Genomic DNA, 20,503 nt, shown 5'->3' with positions numbered 1-20,503 from the left:
TTGGTACATAACATTTTCAGAATCTGCGGTTGATTAAACCTTGTAGTATGCCTTGCTGTACCACTCCCTCACATGGTATTGTTACGAATACCTCTAAAATGTCGACACAATCATGCTTAACTCGCTTCATACATTAGTTGGCTTAAAAAAGGACATAATTTGAATGTTTTTATACTTAGTACTATTTGTGGATAATCAACGATATAACAGAAATAAATATTTTGGCTACAAAAAAAAAACAAGAGGCTCTCAAGAGCCTGAATCGCTCACCTTAATTTTTTTTGGTTAAATCTCTCATCAATGATTATTTTGGCTTTTCAATTTATTTAAATGTTCTTTGAATCGTCCTTTTTTCTTCAAAATCAAAAAAAAAATCATTTTCTCCTATATTTTATTTTAGCCATAGGAGCTTTGTTTCTTGACATACAAGGAAATAAAATATAAAATTATACTAGATACTATGAAACTTATTTAGCCTAAGTTTGGCTGAAATTGATACAGCAGTTTCAAAGGAGAAGATTTTTAAAAGAAAGTCAACATGATGAACAAATCGTGAAAAAAGTCTTTAAAGGGCAATAACTCCTTAAGGGGTCAATTGACAATTTTGGTCAAATTGACTTATTTGTAAATCTTACTTTGCTTAACATTTTTGCTATCAGCAGTTTATCTGTATCTATAATAATATTCAAGATACAAACCAAAAACTGCCAAATTTCTTTAAAATCATCAATTCAGGGGCATTATACCTGAAAAACCAGTTACCCAATTCGGCTGAAAATTTCAGGACAGGTAGACCTTGACCTAATAAATACTTTAACTTCTTGTCTTATTTGCTCTTAAAGCTGGATTTTTTTAGATATAAGCCAAAAACTGCATTTTACCCTGTGTTCTATTTTTAGCCACGATTGCCATGTTTTTTGACGAAATAGAAAATAATTCACAAACTTTATTGTATACACTCTACTGATCATCCAGTTGAAGCTGGTTGAATTTGGTTGAGTTGTTTTAGTGTAGAAGATTTTTTAAAGTTAGCAAATATGATGAACATGTTGTGAAAAATTGTCATTTAAGGACAATAACCCCCTAATGGGTCAATTGACACTTTTGGTCATTTAACTTATTTGTAGATCTTACTTTGCTGATCATTTTTGCTATTTACAGTTTTTCTTTATCTATAATAATATTCAAGATAATGACCAAAAACTGCAAAATGTCCTAATAATTACCAATTAAGTGGCAGCAACCCAACAATGGGTTGTTTGATTCATCTGAAAATTTCAGGGCTGATAGATCTTGACCTAATGAATATTTTTACCTATGTCAGATTTGCTCTAAATGCTTTCGTTTTGAAGATATAAGCCAAAAACTGCATTTGACCCCTATGTTCTATTTTAAGCAATGGCGACCATGTTTGTTGATAGATCAAAACTTCGGATACAATTCATAAACCAGATACCCTAAGGAAAATTCAGTTAAAGTTTGGAAGTATTTAGCCTAGTAGTTTCAGAGGAGAAGAATCTTGAAATAGTTTACGACGACAGACGACGACGACGACGACAGACGACGACGACAGACGACGGACTACGACGGACGCCAAGTGATGGCATAAGCTCACATGGCCCTTTGGGCCAGGTGAGCTAATGATGTTTAATGCGAACTATTTGCTTGCCATGAATTTGTTTGGACTTGTTTGTTTTCTTTTTGGCCTTGAGTGTGTGTCCCTAATATTTTATTAACTATGCATTTGCAATCAGGTAAAACCAGGTTTAATCCCCCATTTTTTACATTTGAAAATGCCTGTACCAAGTCAGGAATAAGACAGTTATTGTCCATTCGTTTTTTTTGCCATGTGATTACGGACTTTCAAATAGGATTTTCCTTTTAGTTCAGCATTTTTGTGATTTTACGTTTTTCTAGTAAAGGACTTTAATGCACCCACCTAACATATCGCTAATTTCTATTTCAAATGTAAGATTAATAATTTATCTTTGAGTTTTGCTCGGTCGTCAAACAATCGAACGGTGCACTTGAAAATTATAGAATTACGAAAAGTTTTTCAAGCAAAGGAAATTAGGCGTTCCTCAGAATAATTAAGTGAATAAGATTCTTAAAATATTGAAGTCTGCATGGATTTGCAATCCTTCTAAATACTAGAAAATTTAATACGAAAATGTTCATAATCCTGACCTTGTTTGTGCACTCTTACCGTTTTAGAACACACCAAATTACACGTCAGCTATCGGTTTTTTTTTCATTTAAGACCAAGACTTTATCTCAAAATGTCTTAAAATCACGAATTTCTGTAATTTTATCATGTTTCGTAAAATTACTATAGTTTCCGGAATTCCTAATCCATTTCGTTTCCTGTTATAAAATAAATATGTAAGTCGATTTCCATGTACTTAATTGTGCTTTAAGAGTACTATACATATAGATTCTACCACTGCATTTAGTGTGAGACGACAGTTACATTTTCAAGTTTAAAAGGTGAGAGTAGATAAATGACGTATTACACGAGATTTGGTGGTTGAATTTGTTTCTCTATAGATTTTCAAATAATAAACAGGCAAAATTGTTCCTTCTTTTCGAGTAATCTGCCAAAAAAATGTGTTTTTTTTCTAAGTGACGTCATCAGCCATGGTCGCCATTTTTCATGCCGTCACAATAGGAAATTCAGAGGAAAGCAAGAAATTTCGACGTCATAATCGGATGTTAATCAAAGAAGATCTGAGATTAAACGAACCACACGTTGATTTTTTTTTTCATACAATTGGTGCAGCTAGGAATAAATTTACGAAGAATTAAAAAAAATGATATTTAAACAGTTCTATTTCTATCTTTAACTGCAGTGTAGCTTAATTCGACATAAAATAGTCCGAAAGTAATATCAAATCAAACTTAAACATATTTTTTAAGTTCTGTCAAATTCAGCCCTTTCAATATACATAGTTGTATCGGAAAATTGTCGAAATCTTCCAAGACCTATGCAATTTTCAAAGTCCTGAAAAAAATGACACCCTTCCTATCATACAAAACACAAGATTATACATTGATTGGCAAAGAGGTCAAGTCTGTCAGGTATTTACTACATATGTAGCTTAACACTTAAATGAAGATCCAGTTGTATTGCAACAGTGAAAAAAGTAAAAGATGAAGTTGACAGGAGTATGAAAAAAAATAATACATCCCATTTTGAAAGAACAAAATATCAGAAGAGTAGCTATAGATATAGGAAGATGTGGTGTGAGTGCCAATGAGACAACTCTCCATCCAAATAACAATTTAAAAAGTAAACCAGTATATGTTAAAGTACAGCCTTCAACACGGAGCCTTGGATCACACCGAACAACAAGCTATAAAGGGACCTAAAATTACTAGTGTAAAACCATTCAAACAGGAAAACCAACAGTCTAATCTATATAAACAAAACGAGAAACGAGAAACGAGAAACACGTATATATTACATAAACAAACGACAAATACTGTACTTCAGAGTAGCTATAAACATTTCAAACGTAAACACAACTTCTCGTCTTCTTTTTTTGTCTGGACAAAGCCTTTGTACTAAAGGTACCAATTCTTCTGAGCCAATCTCTTCTAATATATCAACGAGGGCAGTATATCTACAACTTGATATGAGGTTAGGGTAAGGGTTAGCCTTTGTACTAGAGGTACCAATTCTACTGAGCCAGTCTCTTCTAATATATCAACTAGGGCAGTAGATCTACAACTTGATATGATTTGTCTGTTTGTATATTTTGCAAATATATAAAGTATATAAGCAAGTTGCACAACTTCATAAGGTATCCTCTAAGGAGCAAACTCGAGCTGTATTGAGTGTTGTTACAGATATCTCCTACAATACTCTGATTTACAAAATAACTCATGATGATTTTACTATTAAAGTTTTATACCATCGAGCTTGCATCATTAAATATTTGCTACAAAATTTGAAATCAGAGTAAAGAGCAAACTATTTCTGAACATTAAACAGCTTTTCTAACATTTCGACGATTAAAGATGACTTCACTTAAGTTGTCTGATGTCTTAAAGACGGAACATTTGCCGTCATATACAGTGTGTCATATACAGTGTCTCAGATCTGAGCAGTGACTGCGAAACTGGTTACAAATACTTTTTTTCAGCTGCTAGTATTTTACGGTAAAATATATATGTAAAGAAAGTTGAGATACAATCAGATGAATACCCATTATCTAGAGACATATCCATAGATCAATCAATTAAAATTATGCCACCTGCTTTAAACACATTTCAGTATTGTCTTTTGAATGATGGCGCGGCAGTTAATAAAGAGTACGATATACCTATCGACAAAGTTTTTAGATGTATGGCTTTAGCATAATGTATAATATCTATAAATAAACAGTTTTTTAATACTTTTTCAATTAGTTTTATCATTACAAATGCACCGTATATATGGACACACTATTTACAAGTTTTACAAAATCTACAATTTTTTTAACTATTTTCATAAGATTAGAATAATTGAAGATCGGGCATTTTATAAGTTCTACATGGTATTATTTCTTGTTCTTGAAGTCAAACCTTATCCAAGTTAATGTCGACCTAACAACAGAAACAATGAAAAATGTCCGTATGTCTTTGGTTGGCTAAAAGGCAACGTCGGTCCGATGCAAATTATTTTTACTGGTATGATGTTATCAGACTTTCTACAATATTTGATCTGGGTGAGCTCAGTATCATAGTAGCTACGTAGTGCTACGTAGATTTTGACTTTTGAACGTGTAGCTATAGAATAATTGCTACTTAAAGATTGTTATCAGCAACGTATCTGCTTCGATATTGAACGCATCCCTAAAGGCTATTCACGCAAAAGTAAAGGTAGAGGGGAGGGTTCAGATCTCAAAAACATGTTTAACCCGTCGCATGTGTGCGCCTCTGGCCTTTGTTAGTCTTCAGTTGTATGTTGTTTTTTATTTTAATTTCTTGTGTATATTTCAGAGTTAAGTATATTTTAAAGTTTAGTGTGACACCCATTATCACTTCAAACTAGTATACATTTTTGTCAAGGGGCCAGCTGAAGAACGCTACTAGGTGAGGGAGTTTCTCCCTGCATTGATGAAATATTGGTGTTCTGCGGCCATTGTCTGCATTGAGTTGTTATCTCTTTGACAGCTTCCTCATGTCCATTCTCAATTTGAAATCAAATCAATCTGTAGTAGATCTTGTTTCCGCTTTAAGCAAAACCTTTGCTGTGCTGATATATGTCGATGCTAAGGAAATTGTCTTTGTATGAATATGTTGACCGATGAGAATGGTGAGATTACAAGTTAAAATAAGGCTTAGATATTCCGATATCGCAATATTCCGAAACTTAAATGGTCAGACATCCCATTGGTCCGACGTTTCGATCATTTAGTTATACGATAACGGAATAATAACATTAGAAAGCCACAAAAAAGGTTGAATATTACAATAATAACTTTGTCCTTCGTTTGAAGCGGTGAAACAAGTTGAAGTTATATAAAAAAATAAAGTATATGAGTGCCAAAGTAGCCGAACGTCATCACCAGCGTAAATAAAACATTTTGTACTTTATCCGGTGTTGTTTGATTAATTAGAAATCTAAAGATACACTGCGGCCGACCAGAGTATCATCAAACACAGTTTGACGTACAGTGAGTGATCATATTTTATTTGTGATGTTTTATATCAAAACTGCTTATTTGTTGATATAAATATACCAATCTAATAAAAAACGATCTCTCCTCGCTCCCATTTCTGATTTGTCGCGTGGGAGATCTAACAAAACCCGCTTTGAGGTCACATGTAAGTGAACTGGAAGTTATGAATTTATAATGATATGCAAATGAGTTGACGACCTATTAATAAGCCAATCAAAAAAGTTTATGAATTATTTGGACTGACGATTTCGTCGTAAATAAAATAAATTACATCCCTTTACCTTACGATAAACTTTTGAGATCGTGGAAGACTCATTTTTATTGGTCAAAAAAGACACACCCACGAGGTCACTCACATGTGACCTCAAAGCGGGTTTCGTTAGATCTCCCACGCGACATATCAGAAAACGGGAGCGATGAGAGATCGGTTTTTAATTAGATTGTAAATATACTTGTATACTAGTATACTCACTTATTTTAGTAATGTTAGTTAGTACTGTTACCATATCTGATTTTATTAGTGATTTAAATGAAATTGCGGTATGATCCAGACTCAACCTATTGCACTACATTAACAAACAAAAATCTGCCCTATGACGCGGTGGGCAGGTTTTCAAACCAACATGAGACCATACGTTTTCTCCATTCTAATATACAGTTCATCACGGGGCTTCTCTATGAAATTAAAAATACATTATGTGTTATGATTTCCCCTTGTTTCAAATATTTTGTTATAAGTTATAGTTTTGTTATCGAATGAAGTTTATTATGCACTTTATTTCAAGGATATAGAAACAATTTATAAGTGTTATCAGTATAAAGAAAAATATGATGCGAAACTTTAAGTAATTTGCAACTATCTTCTTTTTAAAAACTTGATGTGGAAAGACTTTCAATAATTCTCTGAACAATTGGTTTCAAATATTATCATAAGGTCTTAATTAGAAGTATACCGCTATTCACAATCCATATATCGATTGAGAAACAAACAAATCCGGGTTACAAATTAAAACAGACGGAAACATATCAAATATAACAGGATAACTACATGTACGACACAACAGAAATACATAACTAAAATGTAACACACTCAGGAACAAACAATAATATAACAATGTTATACACCTGACGCGCGTTTCGTCCACACAAGACTAATCAGATAAAATACATTTGAAAGCCAAAACAAGTAAAAAGTACAAGAGCATTGAGGACCAAAATATCAAAAAGGTTGTACCAACTACAACTTGGGTTGTCTGTCTGGGATAAGAGCATCCTTAGTATTTCGAATGATTCTTACTTTTGCAAACAGTAAATTTATAAAACAAAACTAATCAACAGATATACATGATTACACTGAAGTTGATTTTTGCTAAAGAATAAAAAGGAATACATAAAACAACCTAAACCAGCACATTGAAAATTGTAACAGCCGAGTTAGCCGAAGAGATCAACGCGCAAAATGACATCACATTTGAATTTTCCCCAAAAAAGCATAGACTTAGGATAGAATTCAAGAGAAAATTTGTTATACTGATATAACATTTATTACCCAACTTATTAGGTATTCAAGAGCTTGCAGCTCCTATTCAGACTTTGTAAAACGTCACCAGTGTCTGAGCAGAAAGTTGATGAACCAGGGGTATGTCAAAGAACGTCTCGTCCTTTTTCTAAAAAAGTTCATCGGAAGATACCAAGAACTTGTTGATAAATATTCCGTATCAACTTCACAAATAATACAAGATGGTCTTGAAGGATAGATTTTGCGTACTGACGTTTGTTATCATCTTAATTACGTATTTTAGAATTCTTTTATAAGTCTTTTTTAGATAATCATTTGAAGTGACTCAGTGGTTATTTAAAAACACATACTTTGAACGGCAAAATTATTTCATTGATTGATATTACTTTTACTTAAGGATCTTGAATACTATGAATGACAAAACTATTTTATTCAATAACACTACTTTTTCTGTTTAGTCTGTTTTTCATGATATACATTTGACGTGAAACTGTACTTATGTATCCCGTCATACTTTGAACCACACCATTATTTTATTTATTATTATTACTTTTACTGTTAAGTCTGGTTTTTGGTATATCTACTTTACGTGAGTCTGTATTTATGTATGCCGACATACGACAAAATTATTTTTATGTCTACCTGTGCGAATTTCAAACGCGCTATTTTACACCAGTAATGAAAACCTTCTATCATTTATGGGTAGACTTTACATAGATAAATTCAGCCGTATTTGACGTGAAACTGTTCTTATGTATCCCGTCATACTTTGAACCACACCATTATTTTATTTATTATTATTACTTTTACTGTTAAGTCTGTTTTTGTTATATCAACTTTACGTAAGTCTTCATTTATGTATGCCGTCATACGACAAAATTATTTTTATGTCTACCTGTGCGAATTTCAAACGCGCATTTTTAAACCAGTAATGAAACCTTCTATCATTATGGGTAGACTTTACATAGATAAATTCAGCCGTATAAGAAAAGCAAAATGAGAATGTTAAATTAATGTATGCCTTTTTGTGCTTCTTTGTTACATTTGTTGTTTATGTAGAGATATTAAGATGATAACACAATATTGACTGTTGTACCCCTATTTTTGACTTTTTTACTCTTTGAGTATGTTTGTTTTGTTCATGCATCGTTGACAATTTAATGGAATTTGATGCGACTGTCATATAAGTGAGAGGTTTAGCTAGCTATAAAACCAGGTTCAATCCACCATTTTCTACATTAGAAAATGCCTGTACCAAGTCAGGAATATGACAGTTGTTACCCATTCGTTTGATGTGTTTGGACTTTTGATTTTGCCTTTTGATTTTTGATTTTCCTTTTTGAATTTTCCTCGGAGTTCGGTATTGTTGTGTTTTTACTTTTTATTCATAACAATGAAAATGACAATACTTATTAATATAAAAAGTATAAACGCCTTTTTTTCTCCTGCTAGTCTAAACCATTTACTTTGTAAGAGTTATCCCCCTTTTCACCGTTAATCAGGTGTATGCATCTCCTTTGTCAAAAAAAAAATATATCGACAAAATTCTCTTTCTAAATAGTTCGTTACATCCTGAAGTATATTTTTTTTGCTAATTTGAATCTCAGCTTTTCGACGAAGTTTTAAAGGAGTTACCTTCCTTTGCCAAATAAATTTGTCTGTATGCTTTTTTAACCCTGGAACTCATTTATTGTATGCTTGTTGAACTCATAAAAATTTAAACGTGTAACCTTGGAATTATTTGTTTAGCACATTAACGGTTACAAGTATAACATGTATAAACCAGGAAAATGAGGTCAAGTTCAATTTCTAAATTTGCACTTTTTTCGGACGATCAATGCATTTAAATGGGGACATAGTAATCAAAGGTACTAGGAGTATGATTTGGTACGCCAGACGCGCGTTTCGTTTACATTGTACATAAGACTAACCAGTGACGCTCAAAATATTTAAATATGCCATGGTTTGACGCCTTTTGTATCCTGGGTTAGGAACCCATCCAACCTAATTTAGAATGGATAGATCCGGCCTTGTATTTTATATTCCAACGTAAGACCGATCATTTTTTTGCCGATAAGAGCTTTAATCACATACCATTCAAATAAACAAGATTAGACATCTAAGAAAACATCACCGTTTTACATTATTTAAAATGCTAATAATGGTAAAGAGGTCAGCCAACATATAAGGTATGTATAGAGAAAGTGCATACAAGTTTCAGGAAAAGGAAGAAGGTTTGGATCCATTAAACCGTGTAATCCCACTGCAAATGTTTTCATCTGTACTAAGTCAGGAATCTGACGTACAGTGTTGTCGTTTGTTTATGTAATATATACGTGTTTCTCGTTTCTCGTTTTGTTTATATAGATTAGACCGTTGGTTTTCCCGTTTGAATGGTTTTACACTTGTAATTTTGGGGCCCTTTATAGCTTGTTGTTCGGTGTGAGCCAAGGCTCCAGGTTGAAGGCCGTACTTTAATGGCTTTAATACTTTACTTTTGAAATTGTAATTTGGATGGAGAGTTGTCTCATTGGCACTCACACCACATCTTCCTATATCTATATACAAGAACAGGAATTATTTTTTTTGTATCAAATAAATATGATCATTTACATATTTTTTTCTTTAAGACTTCCCTTACCTGAATGCTGGCTAAAACTTGTCCAAAGTATTGTTCGGTCGAGTATTCGCTTCGTCCACCTAGATATGTTTTCTGTTATGTCGGTTGTTAAAGGCACTTGAATGTCCCCTAATCAGAGTTATTGTATTGATAAGATATCTCATAATTCGTTGTCGTAGATTTGTTTGGTTGCCTATTTATTGTCTTTCGTTTCTTTCATAAAAAATATAATAAAAAAATACAAAAAGCAAAACAAAATACAAAACATTTGATGTTATCAGTTTAAAATAAATTGTCATCTTTTTTTATCTTTGACTCTATATTTACTAAAACTTTTTGTCGATAAAAGTTAAAAATCCAAATATTGTATTCCGGTACAGATACCTTACTAGCTTTGAACTTGCCTAATAATTCATTAGTTACATCATCATGATCATCAGGTTTATTATGTGAGTCAGTATGGTTCGTAAATTTATTTATTTTTAAAATTCTCGTGTAGTCCACAACAAGGCAGATTTAAGAAATTGAGTCGAACATTTTATGTTAAGACAACAATATTTGTTGACGTAGAGATATGAGGAAGACAATAGAATGTATACGTCAATGATTTTCTATCTTTTCAAAAACATTCATTGTATTGTTTATAAAAAAAATAAAAATATTCTTTCTTTAATAAATTATGTAATATTTTTTCTATCCAAGGCGTCTAAAAAGATAACCAATTTCTGAATACAAATCTATAGATATAGGAAGATGTGGTGTGAGTGCCAATGAGACAACTCTCCATCCAAATAACATTTTGAAATGTAAACCATTATAGGTTAAAGTACGGCATTCAACACGGAGCCTTGGCTCACACCGAACAACAGGCTATAAAGGGCCCCAAAATTACTAGTGTAAACCATACAAACGGGAAAACAAACGGTCTAATCCATATAAACAAAACGATATACGATAAACACGTTATAAAGTACTTTTTTCAATCTATCAATGTATCATATTTGGAGTAGTGAACACCAGCTATCTCATGAAATATGTTTTTGTATAATAATGTGCATTACAACTGTAACATTGATATCAAAGATTGTGATTAAAGGTCAATCGCTGAACAAAATCAAGCAGCGAATATTTATTGTTATATTTAACATATTGCTTTTATGTTGGTTTTTACCTGTGCTATATTTAGCACAAGTAAACGAATGCTGTATGCTATTAATAGTGAATGAACAATGTTGACATTAGGTAAAACACTGAATACAATCATACACAACTGTTTGCTGTTTAAAATGTATAAATACTTACCTTAGTGTCAGAGTATTCATCAATACTGTATTTGTAGTTTAACAAAATATGTTTTCGAAACATATTTGAATATTGTACTTGTAATAAATCCTCGAAATACACTATCGGATATTCCTTTACACTTCCTATTAGATACATGTAAAATATCTACTTCTTGCAAACAGATTAATTCTTTAGTAAACATAGCAAACGAAACAGCTATAGACGTTAAAAACAACGAAGTATACATACATTCTTTATATCTTAAATTTGTCTATATTCTCCATTTCACTTATTTAAATAAAAATATATGCACACATTCTGTGAATAAGACACGTATATCAGACATATATATCCATCCACATAGTCATTGTAAGACTGTAACAAATCACACGTGGCTGTTGTTTATTTCAGTGTCAATTGTATTGTCTATTGATTTTAACATAAAGTCAAATCAGGCCGGTAAATCAAATGCCGTATTTACAGGTAGTGTGTTTTATTTGTTACCTGTAATTTTATGTAGTCAGATAAATTGTACTTTTAATGTTCGTAGAAATAGAAAGTTATACATTGTTGATTTATATATGATCATGATGATTGTTATACGCATGTGTTCTAAAAGTACTGTTTGTAGGCATGTACAGTTATGTGAGGAAATAATACAAACACATGAAATTATACTTAGAAATGGCTTCTAGATTTTTAATAAACTTAAGTAGTTTAAATGTAAATGGTACTAAAAATAAAATTAAAAGAGACAGAGTAATTGAATGGATTAAATGTCAAAATAGTTCTATTTGTTTTTTGCAAGAAACGCACTTTGATGAAAACATAGAAACAGAAATTAGAAATAACTCAGAATATGATATATTTTGCAGTCACGGAACGACATCTAGTAGGGATGTGGCTATTCTCATTCAAAAGTCACTGAATTATAAATTGATAAATTAACATAACGATGTAGATTGACGATTAGTTCTTTTAAATGTAGAAATTGATGAAAGCGTTTTTACACTAACGTGTATATATGCACCCAATTGTAAAAGTAATAGAACTATATTTTTCAAAAAAGTAAACAAAATATTAAAAGAACAAGGAATAGGAATTACAATAATGGGGGGAGATTTCAATGATACGATGAAAGCGATAGACAGAAAAAGTACTAGTTCAGAAGTAAAAAATATCCAATCAGTAAATAGTTTAAAATCTTTAATACAAATAAATAACTTAACAGACATTTGGAGATATTCCAATAAGAATAAACAACAATATACTTGGCGGAGAAAAGATAAATTGCAGGCAAGTAGGATTGATATGATTCTGATAGGTTCAGACTCCATACCACTAGTAAAATGTTGCAGTTATTGATTCTACGGATCATCAAAGTGTTTTTATGAAGTTTAGAACAGGTGCATCAGAAAAGGGAAGGGGGTACTGGAAAATAAATAATTCTATATTAGAAGATAATGAATACATAAAATTAGTTGATAAAGAACTGGAAAAATGCTTTAAGGGTAATCGTAATTTAAAAAATCTTGGTTTAGCATGGGATATATTTAAAGGTAAGGGAGACAACTATAGCTTATTGTAAATCTAAAGCCAAATTTACAAGAGAAAACTTACGTGCTCTTGAAAAAAAATTAGAAATAAAAATGAGAATTAGAGATGAGCAGGAAATTGAGAATAACATTTTAGATAAAGATATTAAAGAACTTGAAAATAATATTACCAAAATTTATGAACAAAAGGCTAAAGGGGCTCAAATAAGATCACGAGAGAAATGGGTTGAATTTGGGGAAAAAAATAACTCTTACTTTTTAGGTTTAGAAAAACAGAGACAGGTAAAAAAAGCCTATAAATAAATTAAAAGGGGAAAATGATGAGATTTTAACGGATCAAAGTGATATATTATGTAATATTAAAGAGTACTACATCTGAAAAGAAAATTATATAAACCTTAATTCTGACTACAGTACTGACACTGGTTTAGTGTCTGTCTGTTATGATGTTACTGATGAAACTTAACACATCAGCTATACACAACTCCAGGATGTGTGTGAAGGAAATTATTGCAAGGGAAATAATTGAATGTGCTTATTTTAATTGATATTGCAACAAGCATCATGTTTAATTATTAACATCAAAGTCAAGTGTATCCCAAACTCTGTCTGAACGACAAAATGGCAGATAAAAAATCATTCGGACAGACAGAAATTTTGAAATATTTTGTTTGAATATATGTACAAAAACCCAGATTTCTCTTTCGGTCAGACAAACCCTAAAACAGTTTGGCACAGACTGAAAGTCCATTAATAGGTCACTGAGAGAGTTGGCTTTTTGAAATTATGTGACATCTTATTACGTTGCATTTTTATATCATTCCGCAATTTATCTGCCCTTTAATCGTTTTTTTTAAAATTATGTATACATTTATAAGGGTGCTATAAACAGTTTCATATAAACAACAGGGGTTATTCCCTGACTAAAAATAACCATGGAGGGAAACCCCTGTTTATTTACTCAATTAATGCTAAAGTATCATGTTTTTGTATTAAAAAAAGATAATTAGCTTTCAATTAAAAAAGGTTGAATATTGAAATAATTTTAAAAATTATATTAAATATACATGTTTTGAAGGCAGACAACACTGTAAACATCCTGTTTTTAGGCAGTGAAAAATTAAAACATATTTGCAGCCACTGTAGCTGTTTTTGGAGCAGGAGACCGTACTTTTCAAAGACCTGGTTAAAACCTATAAATTTCAAACAGTTTTGATTATATAAAATGTGCACGTCTGTATGGGTATGAACATAACCTGATTTCAGGTTTTTTATGTTCAAATTAGGCTTTTTTTTAATATGATAAAAGTACACTTTATATCAAGGTTATAAGAAGCTAGAGAACATTCTGATTCCAGTGATATCTAGTTTTATACAGGTATCTTTATAAATCAGTCCACCACTAAGGGTCACTTATGCATGGCCCCTCAAAATATGACATCATAGAAAAAACTGTTGATAGCACCCCAAGTACTTAAAATAAATAGTGCCTGATATTATTTGTTTAATTCAGCTCTCAGAGCATACTTTTGGAAAATTAGATCATAAAAATATACTAATTCTTATGAGGCAAAAATCTACAATCTGATTGAACAATTACAATTAAGGCTGTAAATAAAACTCCATCTACCTTAGCAGCTAGTACATGTAGTAGTAAGCAATCTTTTATTATGTGCAGAATTTTTTTTTAAACTGTTAAATTAATTTAAATGGTTAAAACAATCATGCGTTTTTTAATCAATAAACAAAATATCTTGTTTCAATTCGTTGTTTTTTTATCATTTACATTTCCTAGGAGAGGCATCAATAAAATGTTTTGAAATCTTATAAGAATTAACTTTATTTTGGTTGATCAGGGGTGTACGGATATTAACTGTAAGCCTCCTGCTGTAAATTGTGTGAGATAATTAAAATGATAAAGTAGATTATTATTGTTTACTTGATTCTTTCAATTGCAAATACGGATGAATATAGAACTCATACATCTAAGTAGATAAACTAACCTGCAAGGTCAAAGGAAAATCCCTTTCAAGTAACACCACTGCTGTACTTGTGTCTTCAATAAGTCCTTGAAGCTGCTCAGTTGTGTAGGATGGTTGTGTCAGTCTTTTGATCACTCCAAATAAATTGAATAAGGTTTCTTCTTGTGGCTTTGCTAGGAGGCCTCTGATACACCATGCTGCAATATTCTTGGTTACGAACTGAAATAAAGTATTTTTCTATATGAATATGAATAAAAGGAGAATATTCACTATTATTTGAGTTTGAATTAACAAATGTTCTGAAAAAAAATACTTATATCATACAAGTATCTGTCATGACTGAATTAACTGTACTCTAATAAACCCAATACAATATTTACACATTTGACTTTTATCAAAAGTTCAAAATAATTTTTTATCTTTAATGACATTTATAATTGTCATAATTGATATTTTCAATAATTCTCAGTTTAGGGAACTTGACATTTGTAATTGGTTTCCTTTAAATTCTATCTTCAAGTTAATCATTTTTTTTAGATCAGTTTATTGAATATTTCATAGCATTTGTGCATGGTAACTGCATTTTGTTAAAATACAAATATTCAAAGCATTTGGATGAAATGATATATATTACTAGATATATAGGGCATACTTTCAGTATATATATAGAGCCCAGGTGGTCGTGTGGTCTAGCGGGACGGCTACAGTGCAGGCGATTTGGTGTCACGATATCACAGTAGCATGGGTTCGAATCCCGGCGAGGGAAGAACCAAAAATTTGCGAAAGCAAATTTACAGATCTAACATTGTAAGGTTGATGTTTAGACGAGTTATATATATATATTATATATATCAGAAATAAACAAAAGTTATACTTTTTTCCAGCTTTCAAATAATTATAATATTATCTAAAATTATTATTAATTATGAGTCATTATTCCCTCCCCTGAATGGTTGCTTTGACAAACACTAATTTTGATCATTGAGAAGCTCAATATTCCTTTAACAACACAACACTCTAAAATGTTTCGTCGATTTAAAAGAGTTATCTCCCTGTAGTGTAAGGTACCACCTTAACCTTGCATTTTGGAAATTTTGTATATATATGAATTAAACAGGATTTTTCTAAATATTGCTAAAATCTAAATTGCATTTTAGTCCCCAAAAAAAGGTGCAATAATAATTGCAAGCAATAATTTCTGAACTTACAGTATTCATATCTAATTCATTAAATAAAATATTTTTATAATCAATACCTGTTGTTTGCCATGCATTGTACGCAGTGTCCATGCTCTGGTAAAATGGTCAGCAGGAGTATAATCAAAGCCTTTAGGGTATTTAACACTCTTTGCTCTGTTGTCAGCTAATTTAACATCCTGTTTTGTTAGTAACCAAGGAGCTGCTGGTAAAGGAGGCGCTTTTGGTGTTGGTTCAGGAACAGCTGTATCTACAGATGATTTCTTTGCCTGTTTGGATGGTCTCTCACATTCGGTTGTTGATGATGATGGTCTTTTTGGCCAGGTTTCTTTAAATCGATTATAATCTTTTTCGCACTGGCGAACTTTAGGTCCATCAGATTTGCCTGTTATCAGATCAAGAATGTTGCTGATGACATCTGCTAATGTGTGCATGCCATCTGGTTGCATCTGATGCACCCTGTCAAAATATGGTAGGCGATGAAGTGGATGTATCCCTTTAAATCCAGTTTCTTTTTGTAGTTTACATTTTTGGTTATTGTTTTTTTTTTTTGTCATATTCTTTTCTTATTTCCTTTTCTTCTTCCCTTGAATATGCTTGTGGTTTGGGAGCAACCTCTTCAGTTTTCTTGGCAAATAATGTCTTGTCTTTCCGAAATGGCGAATCTGTGGGTAAAAACTCTCTGTTCGATATGTGCAATACTTTATTCACGGAACTGCTATGGACACCTGTATCTTTGCAGAAAAAACAAGCACGAATAGCTGCTTGACCAGAACAGTGTAAAAGTTTAGAAAAAGCTGGTATATCACATAAATACTGTAATAAAGCAATCTTTACATTTACTGGTGCATCTGTGTAGGCGTCATACAAGTTACATTCAATGTTTGATAAAAGTTCGTCAACTAAAACGTTAATATAAGGGTCCAGTGATTTTGGTTCTTTTCTACCATAGCCTGGAACAATACCTGCCAACATCATTGGTCCTAAAATATATCGCATTTCTTGTGGGAGTGTTATCCAGGTGATGATGAGAGGCCATATTGACTTCTGGACTGTTTGGTTCTTATTTGGATTCACACCATCAGCAAAAAGAGCCAATGGCACACAGTTCTGCTGTTGCTGATCTTTGAAGACTCCATCTGTCATCTGTTGTCGAAATATATTGCCATCTGTGTAGCTGCTTAGCCGGCCAGTTGTGTTAAGCTTGTTGGCATAAAGAATCTTTGCCAGGTTCCTAGTTCCATACCAACGAACTATGCGTGGTACTATAGGCATATATTGGAATGTTTTTTTGTTCCTGTTGTTTGAAAACACCAAACTTTCATTACAGTCTGGACAGGCAAGAATGGTACTACTGATGGGAAAAATTTTACAGTCATTTGTACAGCATTTAAATTTTTCTATTGGCATCAGGTATGGTTGAATAATAGTGACAGCTTTACAATAAGTGGATGGAAGGTTGTTTGGTTGTGGTAGAACACACTTTTCGTGGTGAAGATACTGTGACAAAGCTGTCTTTGACATTCCGTTATTAGATGAAAATATGAATAAATGTTCGGCTATGGCATCTTTTACAGTTCTATTAGTTCCTTCATGAAGTGACTGATTTAAAATTAAAGTTTTTTTTTAAAGTTCCTTAGACTCTCTTACAATCTCAGGTTGTTCACTATGAGTGTCTGATATTTCAGCATGGGTGTTATGGATTTTCTTTGAATGAGCTCGGAAAGTCTTAATGTTGACAAATTTTCCATTACACTTTGAACATGTGCATTGTCTCTTCAAGTTATCCATTAAGGTGATGGTATGGCTGTATACTTCATATGACAAAGATGTTGATGATGTCATCCTGCAATAGAGAGAAAAAATGACTGTAACTACTGCAGTGGTATATGGATCATGCAAATGACTTGAGAATAAAATAGAGAATTTAAATGGAAAATGTGTCCAGGTGACAACAACCCGATCAAAAATAACAATTTAGTCCAGTAAATCTAGCATAAATTTGACCCAAACCTGAAAGTAATTGCAACAGAAGATTCTAAAGTTTTAATCTTTAGTATTATACCCCAAATAAACACAGAAAAATTCCCATAAATTTTACTCAAGGAAGACTTAAAAAACTCTTACAAAAATGGTAGAAATATCAATAAAAATTGATACAAAATGATAATTTTTCCGCTTCTATTCATCAGAATGTATTGATTCTTGTTTTTTTAGCGTTCTTTAGAGTATAACAAACAACTCTAAAGGTGTTTTCATATCTTTTATCAAGCTATTACCTAGATTTTTGTAATTCATTTTTTTACCATTTATTGAATTTTTCAACATGTCAAGTGGTCCGAGTACACAGTTATTTCGTAGTGCATTTCTTTTGGACAATAAATGAAAATTAAAAAAAAAACCACCTGCGCTTTCTAAATAATATTTTTACAGTGTGCTGTACTACTTTTGGGACAAATTATATCAAAATTATAGAAAACTTCATCAGCTCTTACTCAAAATATGGACAATTTTATGTTAAGGGGGTCTTGAAATGTTTTGACAGCTTCCGAAGTGCTAATTTTTGACCTTTTTCAGCTGAACCTTATCACTACGTAACATTAATATTTATGACCCAAATTTTTTTACAGTGTCATTTCATCCCCCAACTTGCTATATGAGGCATAAAACATGGAGAAATAAATTTGGAAGGGGTATAACAAAAATTGACAAGTAACACACTGTCCACAATAAGGACTATATTCGTGGACAACGAAAATCAAAGGACGATAACTGTGTACTCGGACCTTATAGGAAAGAACTTAATAAAACTTGGTATGACTAAAGCTTAATATATTCTAAGACTGCTTACAAAGTTTCATAGCAATAGGATATATATTAAAGACATTATGATTAATTCTATATTCAACTTTGCCCGTTAAATTCAGACGTTAACATTGAGAAATTTCAACTATCAACATTTGAGGCTTTTAAAATTTAAATATTGCAAAAAAATACTTTCAATTTGCCTATATATATAATATGTCATGTATTTAAAGCAATAGATTACTCATTTGATACATTGGACTTAGCATAATTATTCAAAAGTCAACTTTATATGAGCCTATGACTAAAAATGGAGGTTTTCCAATGAAGGGGGACCTTATATGAAGATGTTATATTTTCCAGCAATTTTAAATTTGTGAAGCTTTTTGATTAGAAATAATCCTTATATATGTATTTAATGTACTTTAAATGGACAGAACACTTACAAATAACATCATATTAATTTAAGTAAGACTAAAAATAATTTAGGGTCAATTTAGGCCGTAGCACATATTTACATTTAAAAATGCATATTTGAGCTATAGGAAATAAAAATTTGTGTCTTTTCTATCATTTCTATACTCAGGTGACATGATGCAATAAATCTGAGCACAAAAAGGCTCTTACATTCAACTGTTTAAGCAGACAGTATGGTCTGATACAAAGATTTTTCACTTTTTAGTGAAAAACTTGCATGCAATTTTAGTCACAAAAGGCTTATATTTGAATCACAAGCTATCCTACAGAAGTAAAGAAAGATATTATGTAAAATGAAAAAGGTACAAAATACATTGTTAAGTGCTTTTTATACAAATTTAGTGATATCTTTATTATGGACTTCAACTTTTATGTGCCATGCGCCTCAGATTTAACTTAATCCAAACAGGGTGTTAGACGAGGATCATTTATACAACACATTTTGCTCATATTGTCTGAGATAATCTTCTTTTCTGTAGATTCAGAGTTCACAAATGAGTAATACAACTGGTTTAAAGCATAGAAACACAAAAATTGACAAATAAAAACATGTTCGATAGAAAGTCAGAATGCCACTTATGCATCAAAATTGAAAAGCTATGAAATGCTTATTTTGACCATATAATGGCAAAATTGGTAATTTTTGCTGATATTCTATCAAATAAAATTTAAATCCTTTAGTTTTATGCTATTTGACAAATTGACACCATCAAATCATTCAGGGAAGTTGCCAAAGTACAGATTCTATATTTCCTGATTTCACCTCTTAGGTCCGAGTACACAGTTATTTCGTAGTGCATTTCTTTTAGATAATAAATGAAAATTAAAAAATCCCACCTGCGCTTTCTCAATAATATTTTACAGTGTGCTGTTCTACTTTTGGGACAAATTATATCAAAATTATAGAAAACTTCATCAGCTCTTACTCAAAATATGGACAATTTTATGTTAAGGGGGTCTTGAAATGTTTTGACAGCTTCCGAAGTGCTGATTTTTGACCTTTTTCACCTGAACCTTATCACTACTTAACATTAATATTTATGACCCAATTTTTTTTACAGTGTTATTTCATCCCCCAACTTGCTATATAAGGCATAAAGCATGGAGAAATAAATTTGGAAGGGGTATAACAAAAATTGACGAGTAACACACTGTCCACAATAAGGACTACATTCGTGGACAACGAAAAATCAAAGGACGATAACTGTGTACTCGGACCTAAGTTCAAGATTCTCAAATTTAATAATAAGAATTAAGCATGTTGTCTTCTTTTTGTGGTTTAAAGTTTCTTTAGACAAGTAAGATGCTGAAAAAATATAATGTACAGATGTAAATAATACCAAATTTTCACATTATTTTTTCAAAATGGTCACAAAGCTTCAAATTTGCAATTTCTTC

The 20,503-nt window shown here is 31.7% G+C and overlaps 1 pseudogene; it reads right to left on the bottom strand.

Annotated features, from left to right (window-relative positions):
- Positions 1-12,840: 12,840 nt before the first annotated feature.
- Positions 12,841-17,449, bottom strand: LOC134695445 (uncharacterized; annotated as a pseudogene).
- Between the last annotated feature and the right edge of the window lie 3,054 nt (positions 17,450-20,503).

Source organism: Mytilus trossulus, chromosome 13, assembly GCF_036588685.1.
Source record: "Mytilus trossulus isolate FHL-02 chromosome 13, PNRI_Mtr1.1.1.hap1, whole genome shotgun sequence".
Classification (NCBI taxonomy): Eukaryota; Metazoa; Mollusca; class Bivalvia; order Mytilida; family Mytilidae; genus Mytilus; species Mytilus trossulus.
The sequence above is the reverse complement of the archived record's forward strand: the minus strand, read 5'-3'. Positions and strand labels throughout refer to the sequence as shown.